Here is a 6,873-nt window from a genome sequence, read left to right as displayed (position 1 = left end):
TCTTTCCTGCCTGTGGCAGGGGGTCAGGCTAGATGATCTGTTCAGGTCCCTCCTGACCCTAGCTACTATGAAACTATGAAGAGTGTAGGAGCTCCAGTCACAGATCAGGGCCTCAGACATGGGACAAAGATGTTTCCTATCCCAAAGAACATTGTGTATGGAGGGCTAGAGTCTGCTGCCCTACATCTCCCTGGGGAGTGCTTCACTCATTGAAATGGATTTGTCTGAGTATTTGAGTAGAGTAACACATGTGACTTGAGTGTGGCAAAACCTAACCCATGAAGGGAGGCTTGCCTCATTCAATCATGATCCCTTCAGAGTGACAAGGCAAGAGTGACAGAGTGCTAGTGCAGGCGAGTGAAGGAAGTGTCACATGGGTAACTGTGCTGTCTGTGTTGAGTAGGAATAATCTCTTGGCCCCATTGAATTAATTCAATGGCAAAACTTCCATAGACCCCAGTTGTGTCAGGAAACTCCCACAGATACTAGCAGGGCCAAGAATTCACCTTGGGTCTTTCTATTCTTGTTCCTCTTGTAGGCTTTAAACCTCCAGATAAAGCCAGTGAAGCAGTCCTGGCTGCATTCAAAGCTGCTCGTCCTCAGCAATGAGCTTGCCAGTTCTTCCAAGCAGGGGGGGAGTTCAACCTGGCTGAATCTTTGGTGAACAGCTCTGTGAAGCTCTACTCAAACAGCATTCATCCTGGTAGGCAATGCTTGCCATTCACAGTTGCTTTAGGAGCCCTTACTTAATGGTTGTTGCCTAAACAGTGTGTGCAAGCAGTGGCCCATGCAGCAATGGACACCAGCACAGAAAGGCCTTTCAAGAGACAGGCAGGCAAAAAATTAAAGAAACCTTTTAATATGGTCTCAAGAAAAAGAAAATCGGAAGATGCTTTAAAGAGGTCTGTAATTGCAGACAAAAATTGAGTTGACCCATTTAAGATGCTTAAATGAGGAGAAATGCTTATAAGTGAAGCATGGGACTAGAAATCAGGAGAGCTGCCTTCAAGGTTTTTGCTCAAAATGGTACTTTCTCAGGCTCTGTCCCTGCTAGACAAATGCACTGTTGTATCTTCATAGCAGCTAAGGCTTCCTACTGATCTTATCCCTGCAATGTTTCAGCATGTGCATGCCACAAAGCTTGTGGGTTGTGCGGACACAGCACACTTACTCCAGTTACTGATGCACACTACAGAGAACCTGGCCCATAGTTCCCCGCTCAGCCATGCCCAACCAGCTATACCAAAATGTAGCAGAACAGCGGGTGAAGATAACATGGTGACCCAAGGTGGAGGGTTTTTTTGTAAGTTCATAACTTATTTTTATTGGTAAAAGATCAGTGATGCGGTGGAGTGAGGGGTGCATGAGTGGTTGGAGCTGGTTAAAAACCAAACAGAGCATGTTTTCAACATTAATGAAAACTTTGCCTCATTCATATTTAAACATATTTCTCATTGACAAACAGTATGGGATTTTTCCTTATGGTGTCAAGGGCCAGCCTGACATCTTTAGCACAAAACCAAACATGCACATTTGAAAACTTGAGACCATCCTTCTTGAGAGCTTCCAGATTAGTCTTGTTGGCCTGATGGGCTGAGCTGGTGATGGCTTCCAGCCTGGAAGCAACAAGGATCCACATGTGCATCTGAAAACCTCTGCTCTGCCACTGCACTCTGGCAGAAGGGCAAGGGGTCTCCTGGCAAGGCAAGGCGTTTTCTAGCTTTGTGCCCAGAGTCTTACTAGGATAGGCCCTGCTAGGGCGGCTGCCCACAGAGGCAAGTACATTTCATTGTTGTAGAAACTAGTTAAATAAGATTTGACTTGTAAATGCTGCTCCTCCTTTTTTCCAAACTTCTTAAGTTTCCTTCACTGTAGTGACAATAGGATCCAGCCCTAGACTGTGTATTAGGGATTTCATCATCTCTTATATGAAAAGGAGCACTTTGACATTTGGTTTGGTAGGTAAAATCATCTTAAAATAATTGTTTAAGGATATTGTTGCCACCCATTGTTTCATTCTAGTCACGATTTAGGATCTCACACAGAGATTTGGAGCACTTATTTACATTGAAAGTCTCAGCATGTTTAAACTGGTTCAGGCATTTGAATTGGAGTTAAGTTTGATGGTACTGAGACAGATTTATTAGAATTGTATTTCAAGTGCATGAGTGGATTAGTTATCAACTTCTTGCTCCTGTTTCATTTGCATATATAAATGAACATAGTGATGCCAGAGCCTGAATTGTGCATGAATTTGTGTGAGTGGAAGGCCACTGTGATTTTTTTTTTTTTCATGCTTTTAAAGAGAATGCAGCTTGCAGCAGGCTTGGTACTTGCACAGCTGTTTCTTAGGGGCAGCTGTGCTTCATATGCCTGCAGACCTTAAGGTAAACTAAGCTTTATTGGAGGGCAAAGGAAAGTTCCTTCAGGAGATGAAATCATGAAAAGTGACATATGGTAAAAGAGTCATTTCTGTATCAACAACTTCTTGATATCAGTCCAGTATTGAAAAATGTGGCCAAAGCTACACTCAACTCATGGAAAAAAGTTTTTATAAAGATCAAATGATCTTATTAAGGCAAAAGACTATGTAATCTGGTCATCTGTAGCCTCAAAAGACTGTGTACAGATTCCAGTGCACAAGGCATATAGTCAGCTACGTGTGTGTGTGTGTGTGTAACACACACACGTAGCTGACTATATATTATATTAACCTGAAATCATTGTGACACAATGATTATATATACACACAAGTATATTACTCTGAATATTTAACAGTTTAATGCAATTATATATATTAACCTGAAATCATTGTCACACAACTTAGCAGCTTTTCTTCCAGACTAACTTTCATGGTAAATTCACTTGAAGAACAATACAAATAAAACTATCCCAGATGTGTGTTAAGCGTAGTATTGAGTTGCACACCTTTGCTAGAGCATTCCTCAAGTAGTCCTACCCACACATGTACTTCCAGAACAGAATTGATATCAACTCATCACCCCTGTTGTGCATGTTTCCATTGTCCTGCACAGTTGAAAAGCCCAGCAAGAACTCAGGCTACTCAGGTGCAGTGTAAAACCCTGCCAAAAGGATTTGCATGTGATTTATCAGTGAAACACTCTGGCCAAAGCTGAAAAACAGATTTTATTGCCCTGTTAATTTTGATACAAAAACCAGAGAAAGGGTTTAAAACCTCATTGTCCAGGTAAAAAAAGCTGAAATGGTGATAATGGCTCATTGTAGATTATACTACCTAGTTTGAAGGATTGAAATGTTTTGTAATATATCTAATAATCAAACATCATACTTGTGACTAAAATCCATCTAAGGCAAATCACCCTGTATTTTCCATTAGCCTGTGAGGTGTAAGAATTAAAATTACAACTGTAGCTGCATGGTTTTCCAATATACAGTATTTTCTCTTGCTTCATTCACAGAGTAAATGCGGGGGCGGGGGGAGCTTAAAAAAAAGCAAAAAGCACAAAAAAGGCATTTTTTTGCATTAGAAAGCAGGACATTCTCAAGCAGCTTGGCCGAGAGACTAACACCTGTTGGGTTTTCCTCATCTCTGAAAGCTGTAACACTAAAAAAATTGCAAAGGTTTAGTCTGTGATGTATAGTGAGGCACAAAGGTGTTGGACAGCTGTATAACTTCTATAGCAGACCTTCTTTAGTGTCCAGTTTTGAAAAAAGCCACTTGCCAGCATTTTCACTTGCTGCAGTTACATTTTAATAGTACAGACAACACTGCTATGAAGAACATTGGCACAACTAGCTTTGCTGATGACAATGAGTTGTTCCCTGCAGAAAAGAAAAATGGTCTTAATTTATTATTCTGCATTTTCCTTTGCCAAACTGCTGTATATACCCAGGATAACACCAAAATACAGGTCTGACAGCACACACAGGGTCAAAAATATGTTGGCATGCCTGGATGTGTAAATGAAGCAGCCTGCCAAAGCCACTCTAGCAGATCAGAGCAGGCTCGCTGGAAAACTGGTTCCTGGGTTAATGGAAAACATTGGTGAAAACAAATGCAACACACAGGGGTTAAGAGGTGGTACCTACATCCTGCAACTTTTAAATCAATTTTTCTTCCTTTCAATTTACAGTACAAACATTTGGCTTAATCAAGTTGTTATTAGGCAATTGTGCCATGAAGGCAGGGAAAGAATACGCATAAAAGATGCACAGCTTTAGGTTAAGTACAGACAGTCAAAAAGCCTGAGGCTGACTTGATTCAATCTTCACAGGCTAGTCTAAGCTGTATAGATTGAACCAATAAACAAGTGACCAGACATTCACTTTTGATTTGGAAATGCAGCCACGTGCGCAGACAGTGGCCCAGGCCAGGAGCCGGCGGGGTGTTAAGAGCGTGCCTTCCTGCTTGGCTGAAGTAGACAGCTTGGGCCAAGGCTAGCCCACCCACCCTGTGAGGGGGTGTGTGTGCAAAGCATCTTGGGATGTTGGGGGACTGTGAGCTACTTGAATCTGGAGGGGATGTGGGATAGAAGTTCAATAAAACAATTTAACCTAAATCAGTCAAGTCTGATGCTACATCCATCCAGGTTATCTTAAACCGGTTTGGGCCATTTTGAAAGTGGTTTATGTGCACTGAACTGCTGCGTTACAGATTTGAACTGGTTTCCAAGCACTTATACCAGCTTATGCGTAATTTCTGGCCCTAGCGTTATAGAGTAACTAAATAAGATATATACATATCACAAGCTTTTGTGAACCCAAGTACACTTCTTCAGATGCTATCTATCAAATGTACCATGAACCACTGTGAAGTGGCAACATATTTCAGTTTCCCCCAGGAAAATCTTACTTCCCGAATGATTTTTAGAGGAGGCCACAGCAATCAAATATGTCGGACTAATCCTGAAGTTGTAGGCAGAAAAAAAACAGGTTCTGGCTGAGATAAATGACTGTATGATAAGAGGCAAGATGCACTAATTGTTTAGGATGAATAATAGCGAATAAAAAGCAAGCTTCAATTATACAAATACAAACTGATTGTACTTTTTAAGCTGTCTCCCTTAAGGCAGTAACAGCACCTGCAAGGCTTTGCCTCCTGCAACTGCAGCAAGTTAACATATTTAGAATCACAAAGCACTAGGCACAATTGCCATTGGCAATAAAGGATATTCACTCCTGACTGCAAAAGAAAGCAATTGGACAAGGAAGTGACAGCCTGTCACATTTTGATTAAGGAGGACATTTTAAAGTTTGTTCTAAGAGCAAGGTTGTCCCTGCCCTTCTGGCAGGCTCCAGTTGGAGCAATGTGCATTTCATTTATAGTTTATTATGTATTCAACCACAAACATGTTAAAGTGGTCCTGGGAGGTCCCCTGAAAGCAAAAACATTTTAGGCAGTTGCCATGGCCTAAAGCGCGCTTTTTCTACTTTGCTACGTCCTGTGCAGTTTACAGCCGCAACAGTCTCTATGCGATTACAATTTGAGGTTTGAGGCTTGGCACAGTTGCTTCTGAGGGAACGGTTTGCATCACACTACTTGACAGACAGTACATACATATTAAAGGGATGGAATCAACTTAATCTTGCCCACTGAAGTGAGACATCAGCACTTCCACTGCCAAAGTTTCCCTGCCAGTTTTGTGGATCTAATATTTCCCTGCTTGAAGAAGAATTTTTTTTGCCGCCAGTTGCATGGAGGACCTGCACAAACAGGGAACAGAAATGAACCCTACTAATTAACCCTAATTTTCCTTCTATACACAAGGTACTGACAATGGCCTGAGGTAAGATAATAGGGAAAAAAAAAGTTGTTGAGCTTCTTTTAGGTCTTTTTCAGTGTTTTATCTATTGCAATACTACCGTATTTACTTGAATCCAAGATGCCTGAATTTAAGATGACTGCAAACAATTACATTCTATACAGGGAAAGTTATGAATTTGTTATAATCTTCATGTATTTGTATAATCTTCCATGTAATCCATTACTGGAAGGTTGTCTTAAATTCATCGCTACACTGCTGCAGGAAGCCAAGTTGCAGGGAAAAGGGTAGTGTGGGGATGGGGGCAGGCAGCCTGCCTCCACTTGCTCCTTTCCTACTTGTCCCTTGCCTCCTGTTGTCTGTCACCCTGCTATTTGTCCCCTCCCAGCCTCTGCTTAAGTTTTATAGCAGTTTCGGCTCCAACTTAGCCCAGAACATAAGAGCACGCAGAGGCTCTGGCCCCAACTGCGGCTTCAATGCCCCCGTCCTGAGCTGGTACTCAAATTCAAGCCTAGACTTTATTTTCCCCAGGTTGAATAGCAAGACAGGGGACTCATCTTGGATTTGAGTAAATATGATACATCTATCTATCTATTAGGGGTGTACGAAATGGGACGTATTAGATTTGGATTCAGCCTGAAATCGAGGACAGAGATTCAATTAGTTGATTTGGATCACTGTCCAAATTCGATTCGGCCGAATCCAAATCTGAAGATTCAATGCTGATTCAGAGAATCAGTGATTCAGCCATTGACACAGCTTTATGTTTTTTCATACCTCGAGGTACCAACTTGTGAACACTGTGATGGTGGGCCAGATGGAGCATGTCGTTCCCCCCACCCCCCCCAGTGTTCAGTGGCAGACCCGGAAGTGGACCAGAAGACACCTTCTCCCCCCGCAACACCACACCTCTTCCTCAGTTTGGCAATTGGCCACAGGGGAACCCCGGGTGCCCCCCCAGACCCAGGAAGCACCAGTTGCTGAGCTAGGGGGAAAGGGCCCCCCACGTGCCCTACAGTGACTCAGAAGCGCTTCTGGTCCACTTCCAGATCTGCTGCTGAGTGTACTGGGGACCCCTCCCCCCACTCCTGTGGGACGCGCCATCTGCCCCAGCATCTCAGCATTCACA

This window comes from Alligator sinensis, unplaced genomic scaffold, assembly GCF_000455745.1.
Source record: "Alligator sinensis unplaced genomic scaffold, ASM45574v1 scaffold601_1, whole genome shotgun sequence".
Classification (NCBI taxonomy): domain Eukaryota; kingdom Metazoa; phylum Chordata; order Crocodylia; family Alligatoridae; genus Alligator; species Alligator sinensis.
This window is presented reverse-complemented; position numbering follows the sequence as displayed.